This window comes from Telopea speciosissima, chromosome 11, assembly GCF_018873765.1.
Source record: "Telopea speciosissima isolate NSW1024214 ecotype Mountain lineage chromosome 11, Tspe_v1, whole genome shotgun sequence".
Classification (NCBI taxonomy): Eukaryota; Viridiplantae; Streptophyta; class Magnoliopsida; order Proteales; family Proteaceae; genus Telopea; species Telopea speciosissima.
In genome coordinates, this window is record NC_057926.1 from 23,773,653 (window position 1) to 23,782,301 (window position 8,649).

Here is an 8,649-nt window from a genome sequence, read left to right on the forward strand (position 1 = left end):
TCCTACTGTCACCCCCTATGGGTCTTCTGCATTGGCCCTCTCAAAGAGGAAAGGGGTGAGTTCCTCCGGTGGTACTGCCACTGATCTTCCCGCGATGGATGAGTCCCTGGTGATCACCTTGGGCATGCCAGAGGGTTCGACCTTGGCTGGATTTGGCGTGTCGAGGGAATGGGTAGACAAGGGGAGGCTTCCTACCATGAGGGTGGCCTTGCAGAGGCTTAGCGATGCGTGTCTGGCCTAGACTCTCTACCATGATATGGTTTCGGTGAGTTATTCCTTTTTGTTTCGTCATGTTCGCTGCTCCTCTTATACTTAGAGTGTTTATCGCTTGCCATGCTGATTGTAGGTCCATCACCGTGTTGCTGAGGCGGTGCTTCGACTAAAGGGTCACGCTTCTCGTGAGGTGCAGATACAGTGCACCCTGTGTGATGTGGAGAGGGAGCTCCAGGGACATATCGATGCCCGTGAGAGGGCCGAGGCCGACATGCAGAGGGCATCGGAGGAGCTCGCGGTGGCATTCGGGAAGCTCCTAGAGGCGTCTGAGGAGCTTCGAGTGACCTTTGCTGGTGCGGCCGAGAGTTCGGCCAGGGTTCTTGCCTTGGAGGAGGAGCTTCATGCATTGAGGGGGAGTCATGAGGCGGAGCTGGCATCTACAGGTGAGCGAGCTGTGGCTGAGTTCCAGGCGTCCTCAGCGTTCTTGGGGTTGTATTAGGCACAACTTCAGCCGGCGTATGAGGGAGGGGTCTGAGACTTAGGCGCTTGTGTCTTGGAGGTCTGAGTTTGCTGTGGCGCTTCCTGGTGTTGCGGTAGTGGAGAGTGTCCCAGTGTTAGAGGTGGAGACTGCCCTACCTGAGGGGGGTGTTGCTGCGCGCCTTCCTAAGGTGGACCTGATGTCTCCTGTAGGCTATTCTACCTTCTTGCCCCCTGGAGTCTTTAAACGGTAGGTCCCTGGTCGTATCTGCTTGGAGACTATGTAAGGTCCTTCCCAGTTGGCTGACAGCTTTCCTGCCTTCTGTGGCTGTGATACACTTGCCCTCCTTAGGACTAGATCTCCCTGGTGGAATAGCCTTTCCTTAATCCTGGCGTTATAGTACTTGGCAGTACGTTGTTGGTAGGTGACATTCCTTAGGAGTGCTCTCTCACGGACCTCATCTATAAAGTCTAGGTTTTCCCGTAGTCCATCGATATAGGTACATTCGTTGAAGTACAGAACCCTATGGGACATGGCGCAGACCTCTACTGGCGCCAATGCTTTAGTGCCATATGCTAGGCAGAATGGGCTCTCTCCTGTGGGTGTCCAAACTGTAGTTCGGTACGCCCACAGAACGCTTGGTAGCTCTTCGACCCATTTCCCCTTGGCTCCTTCTAGCCTTTTCTTGATTCCTTCCAGCAGTGTTCTGTTGGTGAGCTCCACCTGACCATTGGCCTGTGGGTATGCTACCGATACAAGCCAATAGTCGATGTTGTAGTTTTGATAGAATGCTTGAAATTTGGGGTTGTTGAATTGTTTGCCGTTGTCTGAGACAAGGATCTGTGGTACCCCAAACCTGTAGATCACGTCGTCGCAGACGAACTTCTCCATCTCTGGCTCTGTTATCTTGGCCAAGGGTTTAGCTTTGACCCACTTGGTGAAGTAATCAATCGCGACGACCAGGTACTTCCTGTTTGCCGATGCTGCGATGAAGTTTCCTAAGATGTCCATCCGCCACATGGCAAAGGGTATGGGGTTGAGGATTGATGTCAGCTTGGTGGCGAGTAGATGGGGTACTGGGGTGAACAACTGACATTGTTCGCACTTCTTGGCATATTGTATGGCCTCCTCTTGCATTTATGGTCAGTACAGTCCCTGACGGAGGATTTTGTAGGCTAGGGCTCGTCCCCCCATGTGGCTTCCGCATATCCCCTCATGGACTTCTACTAGGGCATACTCTGCCCCCTTGGGTCCTAGGCACCAGAGTAGTGGTGCTGTTGCCCCCCGCTTGTATAGTACCCCATCTAGGACGGTGTACTTTCCAGCTCTCATCCTGATCTTCCTTGCCTCAACCTTGTCTTCTAGTAGGATGTCATTCTGTAGGTAGTTGAGTATAGGGTCCATCCAGCTAGGCCCCTCCTCAATCTCATTTACTTGCTTCTCCTGGTATGTTAGCTCATGTAATATTTCTACGTGCACTGCATTGGCCAGGTTTCTGAGTTCATCATTGGCTAGCCTAGACAGTGCATCAGCAGTTGCATTCTCGATCCTTCGAACTCGAACCATCTCGAACTTCCTAAACTCCTCAAACCTCAGACCTCAAACCTCGAGCTTCAACCTTAAACCTTAGACCTCGAACCTCGAACCTCGAACCTCGGCCATGGTTTATCGCCTACGGTCCTGGGCTATAGCATTTTTATTTTTTTTTGAATTGGTCTTCGGCCACAGACATATCTTCACTCGAACCTCAAACCTCATCCTCGAACCTTTGCGAACTCCGACCTCGAACCTCATCTTTGGATCTTGAACCTTGAACCTCATCCTTGGATCTCGACCTCGAACCTCGTCCATGCCCATGGCCTGTCGATTATGGTCCTTGGCCATGGCCAAAGACCCCCTTTTTATTTTTCTTTCTCCTCTCTTTTGATAGGTGACGTCCATTGATGATGACCATGGCCCTTTGGCCGTGGCCTCTTGGTCGTGGTCTTTTGAGGTAGTGGCCACTTGGCCTCTCTCTTTTTTTCTTTTTTTTTCTGGCTCTGTCTCTGGTAAGGTACATTTGCAGGCGAAGTCTGCCAAGGCTTAGCCTTTGATCGCAGTCCTAGGTTGGAACCTGATGCCATGCTCACTCAATTCGATAGCCCAAGCGATCAATCGCCCAGAGATGTCTGGTTTGTGCAGTACCTTCTTCAATGGGAGGTCGGTGAGGACTATGATGGTATGGGCTTGGAAGTATGGTCGTAGCTTCCTAGCTGCGATTACCAATGCATAGGCTACCTTCTCGATCCTGGTGTACCTAGTCTCTGCATCGATCAGAACATGACTGACATAATAGATGGCCCTCTGGACTTTGTCTTCTTCCTTCAGCAGTACTGCGCTGACCGCGACAGGGGTGGCGGCCAGGTAGAGCTGCAATTCTTCGTTAGGTTTCGGTCGCCCAAGCAGTGGTGGGCTCTCTAGGTACTCCTTCAATTCTTCGAACGCCTTCTGGCACTCTTCTGTCCATGTGAAGTCTTTAGGGCTTCGGAGGTTCTTCAATGTTTTGAAGAATGGTAGTCACCTGCCGGTGACACGAACCTTGAAAGGACGGCGACCCTTCCATTCAACCTCTGTACTTCCTTGACCATGCAAGGAGGTACCATCTCCTGGATGGCCTTGATCTTGGATGGGTGGGCTTCTATTCCACGTACTGAGACCATGAACCCCAGGAATTTTCCTGACATTACACCGAAGGCACACTTTGCAGGGTTTAGCTTCATCTGGTTCCTCCTCAGTACTGTGAATGCTTCCTCTAGGTCGGTCAGGTGTTGGTTGGCGTGGATTCTTTTCATGAGCATGTCATCCACATATACCTCCATGTTGCGCCCGATCTGTTCCTCGAACATCTTGTTGATCATCCTCTGACAGGTGGCCCCTGCATTCTTCAACCCGAAAGGCATGACATGGTAGCAGTAGTTCTCCTTGTCTGTTCGGAATGCGGTGTAGGACTCATCACCCTTATGCGTGAGGATCTGGTTGTACCTGGAGTAGGCCTCCATGAAACTCAGCATCTTATGGCCGGCGGTGGCGTCGATCAATAGGTCGATCCTGGGCAGTGGGTACTCATCTTTTGGGCATGCCTTGTTTAGGTTGGTGTAGTCGACACACATCCTCCACTTTCCACTTAGCTTTGGTACCATGACCACGTTTGCGAGCCAGGTTGGGAACTTCTCCTTTCTGATGAACCCTGACTGGCTCAACTTCTCGACCTCTTCCTTGATTGTTGCTTGTCGGTCGAGGGTAAATTTATGCCGCTTCTGTTGGATGGGCTTCCTGGTTGGGTCAACATGTAGTCGGTGCTCTGCTATGGAACGTGGTATTCCAGGCATGTTAGAGGTCGACCATGCAAAGACATCCATGTTCACTTGGAGGAGGTGTCCAAGTCCTTCTTTCTATTCCTTGCTTAGCAGCGAGCCAACCTGTACGACCTTGGAGGGGTCGTCCCTGCTGAGGGGCTATGGGATAAGGTCTTCCACTGGTCTTCCTCTTCTCTTTGTCAATTCGTCTCTCTGGTCACTGACCACATTCTCTAGACAGAGTGCCATTCCGCGGGTGTTACCATTATTCTTCTTCATAAAGGTGGCGTAGCACTCCCTTGCCTTCTTTTGATATCCTCGGACTTCGCCTACCCCATTCTCGGTGGGGAACTTCATTTTCAGGTGCAGTGGCAATATGACTCCTCTAAGGGTTATCAGAGATGGTTGCCCTTGGAGGCCGTTGAAGGACACCACGGACTTGACAACCATGAAGTTCACCATGATAGTCACTTATCGAGGGTATACCCCAAAGGTGACGGGTAGTTCTATGGTACCTCTGATGGAGGCGGTGGCACCTGAGAATCCATGGAGGTAAGTGGGCTCTGGTTTGAGCTGATTATCCCCGAACCTGAACTGTCGATAAGCGTCCAAGGAGAGTACGTCTATAGATTCCCCTGTGTCTATCAGTACCCTATGTATAGGTCGGTTGGCTACCTCTACTTGTACTACCAGGGCATCCTCATGTGGGAAGCTTAGTCCTTCCAGGTCTTCATCTGAGAAGGAGATCAGCATCTCGGTCTTGGCTATCTTGCTTGGCTTCTCTGCCACTCCCACGAACCTGGCATGGGATTTAGCCTTTCTGGTGGACTCTTGCCCCGGTTCTCCAAGTATGGTGAGGATAGGAGGTCCCTTGGTGCCACTAGGTTCTGTTGCATCTCTCCGCTCTTCTGGGAGGTCTCTCTCTCGTTTTGTTCTTCTTTCTTCCCTTCTTGGTTCTACTCTGTCTCCGTCACGACCTCTGTCTCCTTAGCCTGAGCAGTTGTCACATCTCCCCTTCACATATTTTTTTAAGCTTCCTGCTCTTACAAGGTGTTCTATCTCTTTCTTCAATTGATAGCACTCCTCTGTGTCATGCCCATTCTCTTTGTGGAAGAGACAGTACTTGGTAGGGTTTCGCTTCTCTGGTCCTGCTAGCATAGGTCGTGGCCAATGGAGTAGGTCACGGTCTTGGATCTACATGAGTATCTGGGACCTGGTGGTGTTCAGTGGTGTGAACTCATGGCTGCTTGCCCTCTCACTTCTCTCTGGGTGACGGCCAATCCTCCCAGATGGGTGGTCGCCCTTCTCTTGTCGATGCTCTGTCCTCGACCTCTTACTTTCTTTGCGGTCATCAGGTGCTGACCTCTTGTTGTCTTGCGGCTTAGCCTCGATTATCTTCATTCTAGCTTGTAGTACCTCAGCCATATTTAAAAACTCGTTGCACCGCTCCAGGAGCTCTTTCATAGTTCTGGTCTCATGACGTGCCGGGTCCTTTATCAGGTCCAAGTCCCTGATACCTCCTGCTAGGGCTATATGCTGTGTCTGGTTGTCCAAGTCTCGAACCTCTAGGGACTCCTTGGTGAACCTGCTAACATACTCCGTAAGAGATTCCCCAGGGTTCTGTACCACGTTTAGTGGGTTGACAGTGGTCTTCTTCTGCTTGACATTACTCTGGAAGCGGGTGATGAACTGTTCGTATAGCTCCGCGAACGAGCCTATAGATCTCGGTCGTAGCTTGGAGAACCATGATGTGGCTGCTCCCTTGAGGGATGCAGGGAATGCCCGACAGGAGACCACGTCCAACCCACTGTACAGCGTCATCATGCCATTAAATTAGTTGATGTGGTCATTAGGGTCCATGGTACCGCTGTAAAGTTCAAAGGTGGGTAATCGAAACCTGGAAGGTAGCGTGGCTGACATGATCTCTATCGAGAATGGGTGTTGTCCAGATATGGAATGTGTCTCGCCTTTGGTCTGCTTCTTTAGCCCTTCCAACTTCTCATCTAGGTCGCAGAGTCTTCGATCGAGCTCCTCGTCCCGTGTCTATCCCTCACGCCTGTCAGGACTTTCACTGCGACCTCGTTCACGCTCTCTCCTGGATGTCCCCTCCCGCCTTGAGTGTTGGTAGGATGGTGAATGGTCACGCTGCGATGAACCCTGTTGCGAAGGTGAGGGGCTTTCCTCTCTGTAGGTCCAGCTTCGTCGTGGTATGTGGCCTTCCTCAAGTCGTCCGTTGAACACAGACCTCCAGACCGATCTCTCCGGGCTAGGCACCCTTGCCCTAGGTGTTGATGTCCTCCCATGTTCTGACCATGGTGGGCAGTCTCTTGTTCTCCTGGGACGTTGGGAAGGCTCCCCCCACTGCGGAGTAGGGTTTGCCAGTTGCGCAAGTCTCTCTGATCCCCCTCCCCTGGGAGATGATCTCCTAGGGTTCAGCTCTTGTCGAGGTACGGACTCCACCCTTACTGACAACGACGTCCTTCGGAGGTAAGACGTCGCACGCTATGTCAAGTGTTCTCGAAAGAGTCGTTGTTCATCAAGGATCTGTCGCTGCAGATCGTTGATCTGACCCATAGTGGCTGGTGCATTGGGGTCAGGTATCACCTCCACCACTACATCGTCTGCCTCGTCATTGTTGGGCTCATCGACCATAAACTAGTCATTAAGGGGGATCTCTTCCTCCAGAGGGACATGGTCCTTGTCATTAGCTCTGCGGCGAGAGCACTTTGGGGGTGGTGATCCATCCCTCGCCACGTTGTTGGTGGTGGTAGTCTTCCTTCGTGCCATTGAATGTATATGGAAGCGAGCTAGTAGATGTAATGGCTAGTGTCGTTCCCACAGACGGCGCCAATCTGTTGCATCAAGAAATCATCGAACGGTCCTGCGAGTGCCGTCACCTGCAAGTGGACCAAGGGGTCAACAGAGAGAACCGGTGTGGTTCCAGCCTAGGGCTCTCTAATGCCAAAGTTAGATCTCCTGAGCAAACAGATGAATAGTAATTATTCAATATGAGTTTTGATGTCCCCTGATGGGGTTGTGTACCTTGCCTTTTATAGTAGTGTATGGCGGTGTGGAGAGTCCCAATTTGATGGCGAGTGTGCCGTTGAGTGGACAGAGGCCCTGGGTAACAGGGTTCTATCCTGATTGGCCATCTCCCCGCGGGAGGGAGTGTCCTGGTGGTATCACGATTCTTGGCGGATAGATACTCGCGTGTGGTGATAACGTCATTGGTGCTTAAATCCGTCTGGGTGACATGACTTCTAAGCGGTAGCCTAGAATCCTGGTGGTGGCATAAGTCTGTACTGACACGATTGGGTCATAGAAGAGCGGCCTCGGTGTCCGTGTACATCACGTCTACATCCACGATGCCGCGCCTGGGTGAGAGGCCGTGCCTGAGTATGGGCCGTGCCTAGGTGAGAGGCCCCGCCTGGGTGAGGCCACGCCTGGGTGTAGGCCGCGCTTGGGTGAGGCGGCGCCTGGGTGCAGGTGGCGCCGGGGTGCAGGCCGTGCCTGGGTGAGGCCGTGCCTGGGTGCAGGCCGCTCTTGGGTACTGGCCGTGCCCAGGTGGGACCCCCGGTTGGTTCTTCTTGGCTCTGGAGAGGGTCGCCTTGTGACACATGGCAGCCGCTGATTGGTTCGGTGAATCTTGGATGTATCAGTTTCAAAATAAATTTTATATGTAAGAAAATATCAAGTATAATGGTTGAAGATCTACTCACCATGTGTAAAGCGACTAGGGTTTCTATAAGTGACCTCAAATCAATGCTTCAATGATGTTGATATATCTCTTCCTAATTCAGAATCACTTTAATGGAGTCCTATGATTAAGGTAATGATGAAATCAACCTCAAGGTATTGCTTAAATTCGGATTTGGGAAACACAGATTTTTGACAAAATGACCTATTTTTAGTAAATCAGTTACATCTCTCTGCTCAGATCTCCGTTTGGTCTGATTCAAGTTGAGTTGCGAAGGTGAGAGATGAGGCTACATTTTATTGTGAAATAAGATTTTCCTAATTCGACTCCAAAAAGGGTCGAAATAGGACATCAAGTTGTTAGTTCTGCATAGTCTGAATCTCCTCCTTCTTCTTCTTCTTCTTCTCTCTTCTTCTTTTTCTCTTCCTCTAAATAGTCAACGAATTTTCCTCTCTTCTTCTCTCTCTCTCTCTCTCTCAAATTTATGATAAATGCAAGCAAGGTGATTTGAGAAAAAAGAATCCATTTCTTTACAGTTTTATGCTTATTTATTATGCTAAGAAAGCGCTCTTAGTTCAGTTCGGTAGAACGTGGGTCTCCAAAACCCGATGTTGTAGGTTCAAATCCTACAGACCGTGATTCTGTTGGAATGAGGATTGAGATTTAGTTATGGGGATTTAATTATCTCAAAAAAGAAGGTGGGAAGAATCCAATTTTGTCTTTAACTACGTCTATTTACTTGCCCTCCAATGAAAATATTTTAAAAGGAATCTTGACTTAAGATTTTTAAATTAAAATTTTAGATTAGATAATTTAATTTTATCTAAATTTTTTTTTTTGTTGGGATTTTATTTTATGAAGACTTTCTTTCTTGAGAATCGTGGAAGCCCCTTCTAAGCCCTATAAAATTATAAAAAAATAAAATA

At 50.0% G+C, this 8,649-nt stretch overlaps 1 non-coding gene across 1 annotated transcript; it reads left to right on the plus strand.

Annotated features, from left to right (window-relative positions):
- The first annotated feature begins 8,287 nt into the window (after positions 1-8,287).
- Positions 8,288-8,361, plus strand: TRNAW-CCA. The gene has a single exon. It is a non-coding gene; the product is annotated as a tRNA-Trp (tRNA).
- Positions 8,362-8,649: the final 288 nt, after the last annotated feature.